This window comes from Myotis lucifugus, unplaced genomic scaffold (genome assembly GCF_000147115.1).
Source record: "Myotis lucifugus unplaced genomic scaffold, Myoluc2.0 scaffold_158, whole genome shotgun sequence".
NCBI lineage: Eukaryota > Metazoa > Chordata > Mammalia > Chiroptera > Vespertilionidae > Myotis > Myotis lucifugus.
The window spans coordinates 1,546,042-1,565,047 of record NW_005871206.1 but is presented as its reverse complement, the minus strand read 5'-3'; the positions used below and the strand labels follow the sequence as shown (position 1 = coordinate 1,565,047).

Here is a 19,006-nt window from a genome sequence, read left to right as displayed (position 1 = left end):
ATGCAGCAGCGGTAGACCCAGGGAAGGAGACGTGAGCCAAGGAATGTGGACAGCCTCTAGGAGCTAGAAAAGGCAAGGTAACAGTTTCTCCAGAAAGAAGGCAGCCTGACCAATATTTAGCCCAGTAAAATCCATTTTGGACTTCTCACCTTCAGAACTGTAAGAGAATAAATTTGTCTGGTCTTATGCCACTAAATTTAGGGTGGCTTGTTACAGCAGCAAAAGGAAACTGACACAGTACTCATGGCAGGCATTGACGGGAAGATAGAGCCATCTGTGCAAATGAGGGACCTTAAAGCTGAGCTTCATTAGCCTAATGGGAAATCTGCCTCTGCCTTCTCTCCCAATCTCTCCTGGAGTGGCTCCTTTCTCCCCGTCTTTAGTATGCCAGGAATCCCACTCTCCATGGATCTCTCACTGGTTCCTCAAACAGCATCCAAATTGGCCACCACTGCCCTTAACCCAAGCAGAAGGGGCTCAGGCCTTGAGCGTTGGAGGACCGCACACATCCTGAACGCAACAGATAAGTGTATCAACAAATGTAAGGATGCCCATCAGTTGGGATTTGGCCCCCAGTGCTGGCACAGCACAGTCTATACACCCAAGAATTTGCTTTGTTACATTTTTAGTCCTATGTCGTTGAAACAGAAAGGGACTGAGACCAAATGCCATGAACATTTGTAGGTTGTGCTGCTGCTCACACGGAGCTAGACACAGCTTCAGAGTGTGAGGAGGAGGAAGCACTTAAGAATAAAAGACAAACCAATTAACATGTCAAATCCTTCCTCTCAGATGGCATGAATAGACTCTTGTATAACAAGGTATTACCCAGCGGTACATGGTTCTGCTGTTTGCAACCGTTGCAAGTGACAGCCAAAAATATTTTGTGACATTAAATAATTCATATTGCTCTTAAATTTGTGTATCTGCAGGTCTAGATGCAATAATTATGAAACATTATATGAATTGGCAACTGAATGGACAAATACAGTGGCAACTAGATGCATACCGAAGGCTAGAATTATGAATTTTAATGTAAAAAATGTAATAAGATGTGAGTTTCCCAAAAATGTAGATATAAATGTCAGCTTTATTCAAATAATTTTGAAAATGAGTACAAGTCAAGATCATCACAGAGATAGAAAATTCAAAAGTGGAGCTCAGAGAAGAAATAGAAAGCAGTCTGCTTACATTTCAGAAAACTGGAAACAATGAAAGTGAGCAGACTTCTGCTGAGCATGACCCACATAAAATTTGCAGACAGGACTTTCAAATTATTTAATAAAGATTTCATCACTAATCCAATGAAAATGAATAAAAAAAGTCTTCCAACCCACAATTTGAGAACCTCAGATAAAACCCCTGACACTTCATATTCTTCAAGAAACGAAGACCTAATTATTGATTAAAACAATGAGGACCATAAAAAAAAGAATTATTTATAACAAAGTTATGACTCAGAAAGCCAAATGCAATTCTGGCCTGTCCATTAACATCTGAAGGAAATTGCATGTATAACGGCTGCCACTGAATGTGAAAACTGAAAAGCTCTGAGCTGCACAATGCTTATTGGATTGTGATCCTGAAAAGTGGCTGTCACATCCTCCTGACAGTGTAAACAGGTCCCCAGAGAATGCAATCCAACTCAGATTAATGATCACAGTTTTTCCATGGCACAAGCATGGCAGAAAATTTAATATTTAATTTACAGCAAAATGATTTTAGATGGAGAAAGAAATTGTAGAAATAACTTTTATATGTTTTTATATCCTGAATCCAAAGACATATATTTTGTTACTGCTGTGACAGTTTTACGATGAATCCTTAAGATCAGTTTTAGTCAATTAAGATATTTGTGTCTGAAAACCCTTCTGTTCTTGACTGAAGTGAAACATCTGTGGCTCAGTGGTTGAGCATTGACCTATGAACAAAGAAGTCATGGTTTGATTCCTGGTCAGGACACATGCCTGTGTTGCAGGCTTGATCCCCAGTGTGGGGTGTGCAGGAGGCAGCCAATCAATGTTTCTCTCTCATCATTAATATTTCTATCTCTCTTCCTTCCTCTCTGAAGTCAATAAAAATATATTTAAAAAATAAAATAAAGTGAAACATCGAGTGCACACAAAAAAATTCACATGCTACTCCTAGAATTCATTTTTAAAAGACTGAATAAGCAGCAAAACACTAGTATTGAAAAGAGGCAAACAGTTTTCTTATATGATGTATGGTGTCCTTATAAAATAATATTAATGTGCAATTTTTAAAATATATATATTTTTTATTGATTTCAGAGAGGAAGGGAAAGGGAGAGAGAGAGATATTTGAAACATCAATGATGAGAGAGAATCATTGATAGGCTGTCTGCTGCATGCCCCCAACTGGGGATCGAGCCTGCAACCCATGGCCAGAATTGAACTTGGGACTCTTTAGTCCGAAGGCCGATGCAGTTTTTTTTAAATATATTTTTTATTATTATTTCAAAGAGGAAGAGAGAGGGAGAGAGAGATAGAAACATCAATGATGAGAGAAATCATTGATTGGCTGTCTCCTGCACGCCCCCCACTGGGGATCCAGCCCACAACCTGGGCACGTGCCCTTGACTGGAATCGAACCTGGGACCCTTCAGTCCGCTGGCCGACGCTCTACCCACTGAGCCAAACCAGCTAGGGCAGTGGTTCTCAACCTTCCTAATGCTGCGACCCTTTTTTTTTTTTTTAAATATATATTTTATTGATATCCCACAGAGAGGAAGGGAGAGGGATAGAGAGCTAGAAACATTGATGAGAGAGAAACATCGATCAGCTGCCTCCTGCACACCTCCCACCGGGGATGTGCCCGCAACCAAGGCACATGCCCTTGACCAGAATCGAACCTGGGACCCCTCAGTCCGCAGACCGACGCTCTATCCACTGAGCCAAACCAGTCAGGGCAATGCTGCGACCCTTTAATACAGTTCCTCATGTTGTGGTGACCCCCAACCATAAAATTATTTTTGTTGCTACTTCATAACTGTAATTTTGCTACTGTTATGAATCGTAATGTAAATATCTGATATGCAGGATGTATTTTCATTGTTACAAATTGAACATAATTAAACCATAGTGATTAATCACAAAAACAATATGTAATTATATATGTGTTTTCCGATGGTCTTAGGCGACCCCTGTGAAAAGGTTGTTCCACCCCCAAAGGGATCGCGACCCACAGGTTGAGAACCGCTGAGCTAGGAGATGATCAAGCATAATGATGCATTTGTTCTAAGCTCCTGGTGTCCCCTGTGATGCTGGCATATCCAGCCACTGGTGGAAGTTACAGTCAAGGCCTCTGTATCCAGTACCTGTACTTCCATACTTACAGTTTGGCTCACACATCTTGCCTCTCTCCGTAGGGGACCATTGCTGGTCCACAGCCACTTGGGAGCACCCTCGAGTTAAGCGCCACCTGTTCTTCCTCCTGACAGATCCCAGCCGGGGAGTTCAGTCGGAACCTTTCACTTTCACATCCAGCCCGAGCCAGGGAACTGGGTGTGTCCCTCAGACACTTGGCGGGAAAGCTGGTTCCCAACCGTTAAGAAGCAATTAACACGGAGGCCACCCCTGTGGGGAGAGGCGGGGCGCTTTCTAACAGCATAGCATCCCAACCTCCACCAAGCAATGCCTGGCCAGATCAGCGGTGGTTTTAAGTGTGGCTGAATCAGTATTTCGAAGTTCTGCTTCACCAAATTTCCAGAGGGCTTCTTGCACACCCCACCCTTTGCGACTATGAGTCAGCCTCCCTTGGAACCAGAAAACAGGTGGCAAATACAGGCGTATTACATGCAAAAATGCAGCTGGACTAAACAAAGAAAGATTGAAAGGACATTTACACGGTGATATGATCCTGTGCTTTTGTCTGACTTTTTTACTTTTTTAGGACTTCAGTTTTGTTCATTAACGTGCAATGAGAACTTAGAGTCAGAGGAAATACAAATGTAAAATCCTAGATGGTAACCATTTTCTTCCAGTCATTCATAGTTATCTCACCCAAATCTCATAGCAATGAATTTTTTTTTAAGCAACTCTCCCCTATTGAAAAATTCCAAAACATCTAATTTGGAATTTTTTCTTTTTTCTCTTATTGTCTTATATGCCTTACCTTTTGGAAAAAAATTTTTGAATATATATTTTTATTTATTTCAGAGAAGGGAGAGGGAGATAGAAACATCAATGATGAGAGAGAATCATTGATTGGCTGCCTCCTGCACGCCCCCATTGGGGATCCAGCCCACAACCCGGGCATGAGCCCTTGACTGGAATCGAACCTGGGGACCCTTCAGTCCACAGGCTGGTGCTCTATCCACTGAGCAAAACTGGTCAGGGCTGAAAAACTTTTTATTATGGAGAAATTTAAACATAGATAGTTCAAAGAGCAGATGGTCAGTGTAATGAACTTTATGCATAAGCATCACCTGCCATACCAACCAGGATCCTGTGGCTAACCCTGTCTAATCCACATGCTCATCCACTTCTCCTTCCATATTTTAGTTGTTTAACTAGTACTTTTATTAAGGTATGCCTTTACTAAATGTTTACCTTTATTATGGTAAAATTTATGAACATAAGCTGGATTCATTTTAACATACAACTTGATGAGATGTTTACCATACAACAGATATAAAACACCTTTAAACCATCGTCATTATCAAAATACAGAACATTTCTATCATCCTCCAAATTGCCTTGTGTCCCTTTGCAGTCCATCCCTTCCTCTGCTTCCAATCCCAGGCAACCATGATCTGCCTTTTGTTGTTGTTGTTAATCCTCACCCAAGGATATTTTGTCCATTGATTTTTTAAAAAAATTTTTTTATTGATTTCAGAGAGGAAGGGAGAGAGAGATAGAAACATCAATGATGAGAGAGAATCATTGATTGGCTGCCTCCACTGGTGATCGAGCCCACGACCTGGGCATGTGCCCTGACTGGGAATCAAACCGTGACTTCCTGGTTCATAGGTGGACGCTCAACTACTGAGCCATGCCAGTTGGGCCATTGATTTTTTCATTTCTATTTTTTAGACACAGTGGAAGAGAGGGAAGAGGGGGAAGAGACAGAGAGATGAGGGGAGAGAAAGAGAGAGAGTGAGAAACATCAATATGAGAGAGACACATCAATTGGTTACCTCCTGAATGCACCCCGACCAGGTACGTGCCCTTGACTGGGAATCACATCCAAAATCCTTTGTTGGTGCATGGGCTGATGCTCTACCACTGAGCCACACCGGCCAGGCATGATCTGCCTTTTTCCGACAGTATGTATTCCCTCCTGATACTATTTTGAAGCAAATGTCAGATAGCTTATTTTATCTATAAATATTTTAGTATACATCTCTAAGAGATAAAACCTACTTTTAAAAAGAATGATAATGCTATTATGATACAGTGTAATCAACAGTAATTCCTTAATAGAAATTATCTGGTGCGGAGCAGGTGCACAGCCTGCACACTAGGCAGGCATCCCCAATGGCTGTGGAAAGGGAGAGAAGTGGAGATGGTGAGCAGATCAAACAAGCTTATCAGCTGCTAGCTGCTCAGGAGCAGCCTGCCCAAACCCCATTGTGTCCTTTGCTACAAGCTGAGTACCCTCCGCCACGGTTGCCAAATTTTGGAAATAAAAATACAGGGCACCAGCTCTGCGCACTGAAAGGGTACCTTGTCCACACCAGGGAAGCCCCACCCACCGGAAGCCAAGATGTCCAGTAAGCGAGCCAAGGCCAAGATCACCAAGAAGCAGCCACAGCGGGCCACATCCAATGTCTTTGCGATGTTTGACCAGTCCCAGATCCAGGAGTTTAAGGAGGCCTGCAACATGATCGACCAGAACCAAGATGGCTTCATTGACAAGGAGGACTTGCATGACATGCTGGCCTCCCCGGGAAAGAACCCCACAGATGAGTACTTGGAGGGCATGATGAGCGAGGTCCCTGGGCCCATCAACTTCACCATGTTCCTGACGATGTTTGGGGAGAAGCTGAACGGCATGGACCCCGAGGATGTGATCCACAATGCCTTTGCCTGCTTCGACGAAGAGGCCTCAGGTTTTACCCATGAGGACCATCTTCGGGAGCTGCTCACCACCATGGGTGACTGCTTCACAGACGAGGAAGTGGACGAGATGTACCGTGAGGCACCCATTGACAAGAAAGGCAACTTCAACTACCTGGAGTTCACGCGCATCCTAAAACACGGTGCCAAGGACAAAGACCACTAGGCCTCCCAAGGCCCCCATGTCCAGCCCCTGTCCCAGTCACCTGCTCCACACACATACACAGTCTGCACCTGCTCATGCCCATGGGTCCCAATCAGGGGAGCCTCCCTCTGAGGGATTAGGGCCCAGCTCCCAGTGGAGGAACAGGCCCAGAGAGAGCAGTGCCAGGCAAGGATCACACAGCCACTGTGAGGCAGGTGTGCCCACTGTGACCCTCCAAGAAAGGATCATCTAGGGAGCTGGGCATTTCCAGCTGGTCTGGCTTTGCAGAACCCAAGCTACAAGTCTAAGTCCCCTCTGCTTTTTCGATAGGTTCTGAAAGGAAGTAGGAGAAAGCCTAATTAATCCAAGGAACCCGGGAGTGAGCTTTTCCTGGCACTTTGATACGAAGTTGTTCTTTAGGTTAAAAGATCTAAGTGACTGTTGTGACAATGTGAATCGGGTTTCATTCTTCAGCCACCCTTTCAGGAATAGGAAAAACAAAAGCCAACTTGCTCCGACGCATTGTATCAAATGTCAACACGATCTCACCAAGCACTGTCCTCCTCAGAGTTTATTTTGGATGTAACACACCTTAAGAACATGTTGATGAGCCAAGATGCAAACCCAACTGTTTGGGGGATTTGCGGGAGGCAAAAAGACCTCATGCTCCTTGTGTCTCTGAGAAAAAGGATCTCTTTAGCCTGCCGTCCCAGGCGCCTGCACATGGCAAATAGCATCCCATTGGATACAGTTGTTTTCATTGAAATTGTATTTATTGTGAGATATGTCATACATACAGAGGAGTAAAAGACACCCCACATATGTACAATTTTAAAAAAAAATTTTTTAATACATTTGTGGTTTTTTAAATATATATATATCCTATCTAATAATAGACAAACATGGTAATTGACCATACCTTCGCTATGCCTCCCTTTGGCTAATCAGCGTGATATGCAAATTAACCACCAACAAAGATGGTGGTTAATTTGCATACGTAGGCTCCAAGCGGCGGAGGGAAGACTGAAGGCGAGCCGGAGCAGTGAAGACAGAAGACTAAAGGCGGCTCCGGCCGGAGCAAAGGCCTGGGTCCCGGGTGCTGGAGGAAAATCTGGCCGGCAGCCAGGAGAAGGGAAGGCCTATTGCATGAATCTCTTCGTGCAACAGGCCTCTAATACATATATATATATATATATATATATATATATATATATATATATATGTAATATATATATTATTTTTATTATTATTATTGATTTCAGAGAGGAAGGAAGAGGGAGAGATGGAAACATCCATGATGAGAGAAAATCATGGATTGGCTGCCTCCCGAAAGTCCCCCACTGGGGATCGAGCCCACAGCCCAGGCATATGCTCTTGACTGGAATCGAACCTGGGACCTTTCAGTTCGCAGGCCGATGCTCTATCCACTGAGCCAAACCAGCTAGGGTCCCCTGTGTACAGTTTAATGCATCATTATAAATTGGATACCCCATAACCAGCAACCACGTCTAGACCACTCAGTCACGCATAAGCCCCTGTGGACCCCCCACCTCCATCACATTTCCCTCCTCCTCCAGATATGGTCACTATCCTGACTTGTAGAAATCATTTCCTTGCCTTTCTCTTTATTGTTACTGCTACCTGGGCACCGCCAAGCAAGCCTCTGTTTTTAAACTTCATATACATGAAATTATATTATGTGTATTCTTTGCGACTTGCTCCTTCCTCACAGTGGTTCTCAGACTAGCAATGGGTCCAGGCTTGTGGATTCAGGAGTATGCTGTCTTCACAAAAATCACTGGCCTTGAAGCCACACGGACCTGCTTTGGCCTCCTAGCTCAACCCCAAAGGCTGTCAGTTAACTGTGTCACTTGTCCTTTCCTCCTTTGCAAAATTGAAACAAATTGTACCTCTGGACATGAGCACCTCCAGAGCAGGAGATTACTTCATTTGTCATTCTGTTCTCCACAGCTCAGAGGGCTGGTCCCCGATGAACCTTGGGTGAATAAAGGAGTTGTGGTGAGATGATGCATGTAAGGACCTGCTAATACAATACCCGATTCAGAGCGAGTGAAGCTAAAATCTTTATTGTTATCAGTGATGTTTGTTTGAATAGGCACCCACAGAAACTGTGAGATAACAAATGTTCGTTGTTTTAAGCTGGTGCATTTGGGGACAATTTGTTACACAGCAGTGGATAAGTAACACACTGTCTCTTCTGGGATGAAAAGCATGCTGGCAGTTTTCAGAGCGTGTGGCAGGTGAGAAGATGCACTGTTCAGATCCCCTTTAAGAATGGGCTCCTGCCCAAATACAAGGAACACAATTAACTGACAGCCTTTGGGGTTCGGCCCAGCTTTCAAGATGCAATCATGCTCTTCCCAGAGTGCTCTCCCCAGCCAATGGGTGAGCTGAGGTAGTGCGGCAAGGATCTACCCATTTCTGCCCAACACGTGCCCCCTCTCATGGGTGGTCTTTGCTTCAGGGCTCCATGTTGGGCTGGCAGAGACTTGGACAGGTCTGCATTGGAGTCTTATGTGTCCATGAGTATCACTCCCCAATAAACCTTTCCATTCTCAACCCCATCTTAACCTGCGCTTCCCAGATAACCCCTGCTGTAACCAAGGACCACACCTGCTTCATAGAAACCCAAGCTTCCTCATCGGCCCAGACATATACAGACTCTGCCCCTTGCTAGCTCTGTGACCCTGGGCAAGGTACTCAACCCCTCTGAGCCTTTTTCTCTCACATGTAAGATGGGTGATAAAAAATGTGGGGCTCAAATGGGATATTTATAGAGTGTGTAACAGAATGCACAGTATATAGTAAGTGCTAGAAAAAAGGTAGCTATTGTCTAGCCACAGATTACATACCAACTAGTGGCTTTACATTGTCCATAAAGTTTTATTGGAAATTAGTTCAATACATTGTCTGTTGTATCTATAGTAGACCTTTGACATTCATGAGGATTATACCCTGTTATCTTTATAAAACCCCAAACTACCAAGTGCCACCATAGCACATACTGTCACCCATAAAAAAAAGTACAACTCGAAATTCTACATGACTCTTTTAGACCCTTAACAGTTCTATAAATAAGGAGTTAACAAAAAGAAAAGGAGTTAAAACTTTATAAAGCTGTCAAGTTATGCCAAAGCAACTTGGTGAACTGTTCCTCTTGTTTGCATTATACTTTATCACATCAGAGGGCCGAGCCGCCTCTGAGTGCCACCCTTTTAATAATCCCAGACATCTGAAATGTAACCTGTCAAAACCTGTTCCTCACACAGTGTGCCTCACTTTGGGAAGTAATTCCAAGCCAGAAAATGGGAAGCCATCCATGACACCTCCCTCTGTCTTAGTCCCCACTGCCAATCCAATGTCATGTTTTATCTATTTGTTCTCCCTTCAAAAAAACACCCTAAATCCACCCACTTTCCATCGCCACCAGCACCACCCAGTCTTTTCTCTTCCAAGAGCCTCCTAATTGGCTTCCTTTTCTTTTTTAGTGATTGATTGGTGAGAGAGAGAAAGAGAGAGAAAGAGAGAGGGAGAGAGAGAGAGAGAGAAAGAAACATCAATTTGTTGTTCCACTTATTTATGCATTCATTGGTTGATTCTTGTATGTGCCCTGATACCCTGACCGAAAATCAAACCTGCAACCTTGGTGTATTGGGATGACACTCTAACCAACTGAGCTACCCGGCCAGGGCTGGCTTCCTCTTGCAGTGAGAATAAAGACCAAACTTCTTGTCAAGGCTCTGCATGAGCTGGCCCTGCCCACTGTACAATCCACCTCCACTTCCCAAACACTCCCTCCCATTTCAAGCTCGCTCTTGTCTTAGAACCCTCCCCGGGGCCCTTTCTGTGTTTAGAACTCTCCTGGCCAGCTCTTTGCGTTGCAGGCTTCTTTGCCTCCTTAAGGTCTGAGCCTGAACGTCACCTGCTAACTGCTGTCTAAATGAGGTTCGATCCCTCACAGCCTCCTCCAATTGCTCTCAGCCGCAGCACCCAGTCATTTCTTTTGTTGCATGCATCTCTGTTTGTCAGGACATATTTATTTGTCTTGTAAAGGTTTCCCTCCGTTTCTTTGAATGCAGGGGTCTTGTCTCTTTTGTGCATTTCGTGCCAAGCCCAGTGCTGGCCACCCACTTTTTAACACTTATTTCCCCCGTATTTCTACCTTGTCATTGTAGAAAAGATTAGAAAGTACAGATTAAAAAAATAAAACATGCCCGGCCAACGTAGCTCAGTTGGTTAGGCATCGTCTGGTGCACAAAAGGTTGCAGGTTCGATTCCCAGTTAGGGCACATGCCTGGGTTGTGGGCTCCATCCCTGGTGGGGGATGTACAGGACACAGCTCAGTATTCTGTTCTCACATTAACGTTTTTCTCTTTTCCTCTCTCTCCCTTCATCTCTCTCTTTTAAAAAATAAATTTAAAAAAAATCTTTAAAAAATAAAGTGCCACCCCCAGCCGGGCTGTACTATCTCCTGTGTCCAACAGTAGTGAAGATTTCAAAGCAGAGTTGAGGGAGGAAATCACAATCCATAACCCCCAGAAAACGACAATTCCATTTTAGTCTTCATTGCTTCTTTCCAGCCAGCCCCCCCATTTGTTTGTCACATGCCCCCCCCTTTGGCTTTTCCCCCACATTCCTCACCTGGAGTGGCAGGTGGTGGCCCAAAGAGGACTTCCCTCTTCTCTGGGTCTTTTCCTCTCACTCCCCACTCACCCCTGGGCACACACCAATTGCTCTTGGAGTCTTGCCCAGGTTAGCCACCCTCTTTTCTTATCCAGCTCTATCTTTGCTGCCTCCCTTCAGCCCAGGTGTCTTGTTAAAAGATTTTTTTCCCAAATCAGTGCCATCCTCCCCCTGCAAGGAATCCTGGTTGATATATGAGCTCCCTCTACCAACGCACCCCATCCTGGAAGCTCCTTAGAAAAAGGACAATGGAAAAGTCTAGCTAGAGCTGTGGTGCCCATGGGGGTGAGGGGGAGGGGAGGGTTCAGCGGCCTCTGCCTGCACTGGCCTTTCCCCCACTTCCTCCCCTTCTCAAGGTCACTGGTTTCAAAGGTCTCGGCAAGTCTGTCCCGAGTTCCTATTTTTCCTTCTGTGGGTTTCTAGCTCCCTAACAGCAAAAGGGATTTGTCTCTGGTGAAGGTTGCCAAAGGTGGGGGCTGGAATCTCTGAGAAAGCAATTACCTTGAAGAGCCTTCCCTGGAGAACAGGCTCTTTCTCTTCCAAATGAGAAAATTCTCACTTCGTGCCAATTAGTCCAGAGGGCACTTGGAACTTTACCAGCTGAAATGCTAAAGACTCTTAAAGGGAAAGTGAGCAAGGAACACGGGCAGACTTCTGGGGGCTGTGGCAGCAGATAGGTGGCTTTAAAGGAAAAAGCACAAGGCAATAATGAGCTGTTACCCTGGTGGAACACACTGGAATACACTGTCAAAACCCACCACCAATGAAAGTTAAATATACGGCATATAAGCATAACCAATGGACGCAAGATACTGGGGGGTAGGGGAGGCCAGGGGAAGGTAAATGGGGGAAAAAAGGAGACATATGTTCTACTCTTTGTAATACTTTAAACAATAAAATAAAATTTAAAAAAAGAAAAGAAAAGAAAGTTAAATATACAGAACTCCCCCCACCCCCACCCCAAAGAGTGTAGATTTCATTGTCAAGTTCTACAACCATCTCATTTACCCTGGAGATGAAATAACTATTCTGAAACGGACTTGTAACTGTTCTAAAAAAGACTTACCTCAGAAACCTACTAATATCCATATGTAAATGGCTAATTTGATAAGATTAGTTATGTGTCTTACTAATAGAACGGCTGAGGATGGTTGCGTGTTTCTTTTTAATCCCATTGGCTTTGGACTGCACTACAGGATTTCTTTTGAGACAGGTCTGCTACCTCTGTTTGGCTTTGCCTAAAACAACACTCCCCTTTGCTTGCTTTGCTCAGGTGAACAACTGGAGAAGTCCAGAGGTGTGCAGACTGGAAGGAGGAAGCTTGCTCAGGTTAACATCTTGCCATGTGTAAGCACAAATTGTGGGTGGCCCTCTCCAGCTTCCTTGAGGAAGGCTGTGCACGCACCTGAAGCTTCAGTCCCCAGTGAGTTAGGGGATGGTGGTGTGTGTGTGTGTGTGTGTGTGTGTGTGTGTGTGTGTGTGTGTGGCGGGAGGTGGGGGGGGGCGGGGGCGGGGCGGGAAGGGGAGGGAACTTGCAGAAACTGTCCAGGCCCGTGGTTTGGCAGAGAAGACAGTGAGAAGGCAAATCTGGTCCCGGGAGAGTTCGATACACCAAAGGACATCAAACTAAACTATGTCATTGATGATGATATTTAATCCTGGAGAAAGTCACCTGGAATTAGCTATTTGCTTTTGAGTCTGGCCCTGATTTTGGCTGCTGACAAATTCGAATGCCAGGATTGCAGGTAAACATCACAGCAACATAGTGCACTCCCTTTGCTGCCCTCCGAAATAGCCACTGTTTGAGGAACAAAACAAAACCTGATTCCCCAGTCCTAACATATTCTAGATCTGAGCCCCAAAGTTCCCATGTTTTTACCAGATTTGATTTACTGTAACCAAAGTATATTCTAACAGTACTTTCTTTTGACTGGGCACTTTGTTTTTCCTTTTTAGATTGGCATTTTTTTTTATTTTTTTAAATATATTTTTATTGATTTCAGAGAGTAAGGGAAAGGGAAAGAGATAGAAACATCAATGATGAGAATCATTGATTGCCTGCCTCCTACTGGGGATCGAGCCTGCAACCCAGGCATGTGCCCTTGACCAGAATCGAACGCAGGACCCTCAGTCCGCAGGCTGATGCTCTATCCACTGAGCCAAACCAGCTAGGACAGCATTTTTATTTTAAAATATTTTCTCAGTGGTTCCTTACTCAGGGCTTGACTTGAGCTTTAGCAAATTAAAAAAATCTGGTTATTCTTCTAGGAGCAAAGTTAAGTGTTTTCCCAGAGAGATGCCAAATGCCACTTTATTTTTGGTTGCACGTTTCTCAAGAGGGCCTTTTAACCGTTCTTGGAGTAGGGCTGGTAATCTTGGGAAATGAGATAAGCTGGGAGACCTTTACCCTGCCCCACCTCCTCCTTTTCCTTTACACTTGAGGCAACTAAATTGGACGCTGGTGTCATGAATCCTAGAGTTTTACTTGGAGTTTCTTGCTGCCGACACTGAAGTTTTCTTTGGTGTTAGGATCAGGAATACTTAGGAAGCCAAGCCTAATGATATGGTCTCAAGGTACATTTGAAATGCTTTCTCCGACGGCAGTAATTCTCCTGGGTTTATAAGAAGGAGTGTAACAATGCCATTCCTAGTTTCTAAAAACCACATTGTATTTAGTTAGAATTCGGTTTGTCTGTACGTGGTCGAAAACCCAAACCACCAGTGGCTTAAGATAGAAGTTGGTCTTGAGATGGTGGAAAACTGGTGGCTCCACTCTTTAATGTTCTCAGGGACCATGGCTTCTTCTAGCTTCTCTCCTCAACACTTCTATACTTAGATCCTTATGGTCTTTACCCTTAACGGTGGCATTACATTCTAGCCAGTAAAATGGAATAAAATAGGGGAAGGGGGGAATGAGGGGAAAGGTATCCATTGGAGGTGTCTAGCTGCTGCCAGGGGAAGATATCTGCTTATATCCCATTGGTTAGAACTTAATCACATGCTCATACTTAGCTACAAGGGAGGCTGGGAAATGTAGTTCTTTTCCCCTAGATGGCTATGTGCCCAGTTAAAAACTTTATTTCTAGCCCTGGCTGGGTAGCTCAGCTGGTTAGAGCATTGTCACAATACCCCAGCCTTGTGGGTTCAATCCCCAGTCAGGGCACATGCAAGAATCTACCAATGAATGCATAAATAAGTGTATCAACAAATATGTTTCTCTCTCTAAAAATCAATAAATAAAAATTTCTCCAGACCTAGCTTGTTTGGCTCAGTGGATAGAGCGTTGGCCTGCAGACTAAAGGGTCAGGGGTTCAATTCCGGTCAAGGTCAGATGCCTGGGTTGCAGGCTCGGTCTCCAGTGGGAGGCGTGCAGGAAGCAGCCAATCAATGATTCTCTTTATATCATTGATGTTTGTTTTTTTTCTCTCTCTCCCTCTACCTTCCTCTCTGAAATCAATAAAAATATTTTTAAAAATTTTTTTCTCTAAAAAGAATTAAAGAGAGCAACCTTGTTTGGGGCCCAGCAGGGGGTCCCTTTGCTCCACCAACCTTCGGTAGTGCTGTATTAAAACCTCCCTTTCAATCCTGTCGATATCCAGTCTTATTGATCTTCTTTTCTAAAGATTTCCACCCTGCTAGGATCAGTTCCTTGGCCCTCCCCCTTCCCTCTTCTCATTCTCTTGTTAATTAATCTCATGTTTTATTAGAATCTGTAAAACCCATGAGGGGAAGCTGAGACAGCAATATCAATATGCTTCTGGGATTATTGCTGATTTTGCAGCATTAAGATTACATTGAGTACCCATGAAAAAGGGGTCACCTTAACCACAGCATTTACCATGACCCAAGTGACAGGCATATTCAGCAGGTGAATATCCCGGTCATCATAAAGCCAGTCCCACACAGCGTATGTACAGAGCATATCAGCTGCTTCATGTGAGGTGTTTACCAGGCACTTACAGGGCGAGTCAGACAGTCCCCTTTGCAGAGTCAACAGACCTTACAGTGGCTTTCATCCAGTCCACCAGGCTGGCTGTTTCCTCAGGAATAACGTGCATTGTGTCTGGGTCTTATACAGCTATTAAAGAAATAATTCAACTGAATACATTTAAAGATCTGATTGGCTTTATTGAACGATCCATGAATTTCAAGTAGCATCCATCTAGCAAGTAGAGAGAGATGCACTCTAGAGCAGCGATTCTCAACCTGTGGGTCGCGACCCTCCTCCTCTCCCTCCTCCTCTCCCTCCTCTCTTCTCTCTCTCTCTCTCTCTCTGAGACCCTTCAGTCTGCAGGCCAACACTATCCACTGAGCCAAACCAATCTGCGCTCTTCTCCTCTCCTTTTTCCCTAGAAGAAGGAAAGGAGAAAGGCAGAGGGTTTGGAATCCGTACCAAAAGGAGGGATAAAGAGCTCTACTTGGACACAGAGCAGTTCAAGTAAGACCCCAGAGGCTTGAAATAGTGTACAACTTGGGGAATTATGATGTCTTCCAACCATAAAGTGAAAGAAAGTCTGGAAGATGAGGTGGGAGAAAGGGGTCCCAGGCTGTCCTCACATGGAAGTCATTACAAAGCCTCTCTTTCCCACACTCCCTCTTCACTCCCTTTCTCCCTTTCACCAGGTTCACCTATTTGCTTTAAAATAACCCCTCAATTGAAAATTGAAAACAATTCAGGCCTTAGTCAGGATTTTCACCTTTATCCTGAGAACAATAGGAAACCATTTGGCAGGCTTAATTAAATGAGTGGTCAGAGCAGGTTTTCTTTTTAAGTTTATTCTCGTTGCTGCATTGAGAATGGTCTGAGAAGGAATGGACAAGAAAGATTTGGACAGAGCAGTCAGGTGGTGATAGGTAAGAGAGATCATGGTGAACTGAAGTGGTGGTAGCAATAAGATAGAAGGAGTATTGGACAGGTGTGGAAAGTATTTCTAAGATAGGTCTTGCTGATGGGTTGAATGATCTTTTACCCTCTCTGCATCCACCCCCTTGGGCATTTAACTTTGAAGTGTCCTCTGCCTCTGTCTCTGGACTTGTCCATGTGCCTGGCTTTGGGTAATAGAATGAAGCAGAAGTGCAAGTATGGTGCTTCTGAGTCTACAACTCGAGAAGCCTTGCTCTTTCTTGTGTTTCTGTCATCTCCATGAGGACATTCCTGAGGTAGCCTACTGGCATGGAACAGATACGTGGCAGAGACTTGAAGTGCCCAGTCAGCCCAGTTGAGACTCGATAGGGGAATGCAGGGATCTTATCAGGCAGATTACTTCAGCTTCCTTTAGGGAAAGTTACAGGCTGACCACTAAGATTACTGTCCTGAAGAAGGTGGAATCTGCAATTAGGTAACCATTGAGTTTAGGGTCAGTGTCATGGGCTTCAGCACAAGTGACTCCATTTGGGGTCTGTGATTGTCCAATAGTGAGTTGTGGGTCCTACATCAACCCAACTATGCCCTTCCACTCTGTAGCACTCAAAACCAAAGACACTGCCCCTACGTTAGTCACTTCCACAATCCATTTTAGTAAAGGGCTCATCCCTTTACTAAATTAGATGATAAAAGTATGAGGTTAAATTTTCGGTTAATATTTATTAAAATACATTCATATCAAAGAAAGAAAGAAATGCTCATAATTATTGCAGTCCTCCTTTCTACAACTGGTCTCAAGGTCACACCTAGCATGTATAACTACCACCATCCACTACTTTTTCCATATTTCTTTTGCCCTCAGCAAGCACCTCAGTAGGTTATAGTTCCTTGCAACGTAGAATGACCCAAACCTTTTGTAAAGTGTCTGGGAAATTAACAGTTTAAGTTGGGGTGTCATTTTCTATTGACCTTAATCAGCGGATATGGGAGTACTAAAGTGGTGCCCCAAAGGATCTCTTGCATTTGCCCTCCTTACCCCAATTGAGTAGTAGCAACCCAATTTTTCCTTGATAGTCAGGCTCAATCACCCAGCCAGTACTTTGTTGATTCAATGCCCAGAGGCCAGATGGCAGCTTCAAGTTCCAATTCAAGGCAATCTTTGCTGTCTCCCCTGGTGAAAGCATTTCTCCCTTTGTAACTAAGACCTCTAGACCAGCAGAAGCTGAAGCTGCAGGGATGGGAAGCAAACATTTGACTATTGGATCCCTAGGGTTAATAGGGAGAGAAATGACTTTGTTATCCCTTGATTCCTGGACTCCCAAATCCAGGCTTTAGGAGAAACATGATGCTGATTTAGAGCATGTACCACGCACTGGAGGACACTGCCCAGCCCTGCAAGGTGTCACTGCCTAGCTGGCACTGCAACTGAATCTTCAGAAAATCATTCCATCACCTGTCAAGGCAGTTGCTTCATGATGATGGGGAACGTGGTAAGACCAGGGAACTCCAAGAGCATGAGCCCATTGCTGTATCTCATTGCCTGTGAATACCATGATGGTGGATGAGCCATTCTGTAAGGCCACAGATGGTAGTTTTAGCAGAAGCATTGAGGGCAGGGAAGACAAATCCCTGTCCAGAGCAAGTGCCAATTCCAGTAAGAACAACTTGCTGCCCCTCCTATAATGAAAGTGGTCCAATGTAATCAACCTAACGCCAGGTAGCTGGCTGAGCCCTTCGGGCAATGGTGCCATATTAGGGGCTCAGTGTTGTCTCTCCTGTTGGGAGGTTGGGCACTTGACAGTAGTTTCAGCCAGGTCAGTCTTGGTGAGCAGGAGTCCATGTTGCTGAGCCCATGCATAACCCCCATCACTGTCACCCTGGCCACTTTGTACATGAGTCCACAGGAGCTGCGGGGGAAGGAGACTGCCTGATGGCTACAGAGGGGGTCATCTTCCTCTGCCCTTTGGTGAGCGTTCAAATAGAACACAAGTATCTTCAGACTCTGCCATTCAGAATGGTGTTTTCTTATACCTCTTCCTTATACCTTTTGACTTTCCAGTTGTGTTCTTTCCCAGTCCACCTACCTAGCTGAACCATGATTTGGTGCAGACTCTTTCTTCTGGCCATCTCTCCTCCCAGGCAAATGAACAAACAGGCGCATTGCTCCAAGTTCTGTCCACTGGGAGGATTTCCCCTCACCACCATCGTTCAGGGCTGTCCCAGAGAGCGGCTTTAGTGCTATAGCTGTCCACTTGCAGGTGCTGCATGCTGCTCACGCGGAACTCTCTGTAAACCAAGCCCAAGGCTCTTCTTCCTCAGTCAGCTGATCATAGGGAATTCCTATGAAGCCACGGGTGTGAGTTGAGAGGATGCAGTGTAGCAGGAAGAGGGGCCTTGGGCAAGTCTGGGAATTGGTTACAGGATCTTAGGGCAAGAGATTAACCTTCTCAGGAAGGGATGGAAGGGCTGCCTCTTGGGAAAGGAAGTTTGAGGTCCCTCGCTCCATTGGGATGTGCCCCTATGACCCATCCTAATGTTCATATTTGCATTCCTTCCCAACCAATACCCTACCTACTAACAAAAGAGCCCCTTTGAGGTTGGGAACTCCATTTGTGTTGCAAACCAATACCAGAAGGACTCACAAGACTCAGTAACTAGTTATACTCATAGCCAACGTGGGTTCCGGCAAAAGATATGCAGCAGCAACAACAGCATGGGTGAGTCTGCGGGATCCAACCCAAGCCTCTCATGCTCTTCTTGTCCAAGGGCACACAGGATGCTCTCTCCCACAGCGAACCACAGGGCAAGTGTCCTGCACCTCTGCCCCAGGGAGCCTGTTTTAGTCTCAGATCTGAAGGGGCAGCTCAAGGAGGTATAAGTTGCTTCCCCCACGTTCTACAGGAATCACGTGGTTTGGTTTTCAAAATCTCAGCCCCACAACTATAGGAGGCAGTATTCCTTCCAGGGCATCATAGAAATTATTAATTTCCTTATGCAGACCTCGAGCCACAAATGAAAACTTAAAAGTCCCAAAGGCATTGTCTTCATTTTAAAGAAATGCTGGAATCCTTTGACTAAACAATTATGCTTTTAGGAATTTACCGAAAGAAAATAGTAAGGATGTGCATAAAAATGTAACTGTCGGGGTGAATCACCAGAAGCACTGTTTATAATAGCAACTAAAAACTGCTTATAGGAAACAACTGGGCATTT

The 19,006-nt window shown here is 44.6% G+C and overlaps 1 pseudogene across 1 annotated transcript; it reads left to right on the top strand.

The window, feature by feature from the left end:
- The first annotated feature begins 5,689 nt into the window (after window positions 1–5,689).
- Window positions 5,690–6,455, top strand: LOC102426932 (annotated as a pseudogene). Its single transcript, XR_001349568.2, has one exon. The product of XR_001349568.2 is annotated as a myosin regulatory light chain 2, smooth muscle major isoform pseudogene (transcript).
- The last annotated feature ends 12,551 nt before the right edge of the window (window positions 6,456–19,006 follow it).